We start from the raw sequence: 1745 nt of genomic DNA on the forward strand, positions 1-1745 counted from the left end.
AGGAAATTAAAAAAAAAAAAAAGAAACCCATAACAACATTTTCTGAGGGATTAAGTTGGACACTGGTTGTGCATTTCAAAGACTGCCCAGAAACAAAGCTCTTCCTAAAAAGAAAAATAATCTATCTGAGCCCACAAACAATCAGTACATCTAGCAGTTTCAGAGCAATCACTGAGATATGTCCCAAGGTTAACTCAAATCTGAGTGAAAAACTCCAACATTTAGGCTTGTGATTTTGGACCACTGTCCTTATACCTGTGTATCCTGCTTTCACATTCAGCTCTGCTCCCCTTTAGGCTCTGCACTAGCAAAGTGCTCTGAGCATGCAGCTTCTGTCTGTATGGTATTTCAAATTCAAGAGAGACGCACACCAGAGAGCTCCTAGCTGAACAGGAGCTGGGCAACAGCGATGTGTTATGGTCATTACCATGCTCTCTGCAGGTAACACTGTCAGATTTTAACTATTTTGTATCTCTTTTGTTGTGGCTGTGGATGTCAAACTAAGCAAGGTTTCTGCTGAGAAAAAGATCAGTGATGAAGTGACACAGCAGGTTGCACTGAGACCATAGCTGCTTGGCTAAAAGACAGTACCTGTCTCAAGAAGTGGTTCTCCAGAACTAATGATTGGTCTGCACAATCAGAAAAATAACTTGCAAAATTATGAACTTGCAAAATTATGAAGAACATCTTGTGACCCAAACACAAGCATCTCAAGTAACAGATTTGTTTTGTTGTTCTTGCTGCTATTGGTTTTGTTTCACTTTTAGTTTGAGATATAGCAAACCTGAAAGTAATCCCAAGTCATTGTATCATATTTAGACCCACTTAATATCAGTGATGCAATTTCAGCCATCTGTCAAAATCTCTACAACGTAAGACATAAAACACAATATATTTTAAAATATTTAGCAACAGACAAGACCTCCCTCTGATTGCTCAGTAAGAAGATAAGTAACTGTATTCCTTGCCTTCACTTTTTCATAATTTACATTAGCAAAAGATGGAATTATAATCTTCTGTATTTATCTTCTCTCAATAATATCTTCTTTTCTGACCTGAACTTTATGTAATCCCCAAAACTAATTAAAGTAACCCTAATTGCTTTTTATCATACAATTCAATCACAATGAGGCTACATGGAGCTGAGATGAATATGTGTAAGAATTCATTTTGTCCAGCACCTGGAGAGATAAAACCCCAGAAATCTTCTTGTCTGTGTGAACAACCCCCTGTCTCTCATCTCCAAAACGCCAGTTGACAGAGAATGAAACCTGATGTGATACTTTGCTGCATTTCTGAAATGATTTTAACATTTTTCAGCCTCCACTGACAAAACTCTGTGTTTTGTGTTGAATTTGAAACAGTTTGTTTCTCTGCTTACGCTTTCCAAAAGTCAATGAAATTAACACAGTAAGCTGAAAAATGATGACTAGAGATGTAAAGCCAAGTGCTAAAATGTTTAGGTACACAGTGAAGATTGCATTTTACTTCTGCATTTTTATTTGCTTTGTGTTCCTCATGACATTAGAAAAATTTTATGGTCAATCAAGTCCACAATCTAAGGGAGGATTGACTATATATCATATATAGTATATTATTAAAACAGAGACCATTTCACCTCCAAGCAAGGAATTATAAATTGCTCTGGACAAAAGCCTTGCTTCCCAAGGTATTTAGGTTGACTTATATTCAGTACCAAGTCTATAGTTGCTATTTTTTTTTTAATATTATTAATTTTTTTTTTT

The sequence above is a fragment of the Meleagris gallopavo genome, chromosome 5, assembly GCF_000146605.3.
Source record: "Meleagris gallopavo isolate NT-WF06-2002-E0010 breed Aviagen turkey brand Nicholas breeding stock chromosome 5, Turkey_5.1, whole genome shotgun sequence".
Classification (NCBI taxonomy): Eukaryota; Metazoa; Chordata; class Aves; order Galliformes; family Phasianidae; genus Meleagris; species Meleagris gallopavo.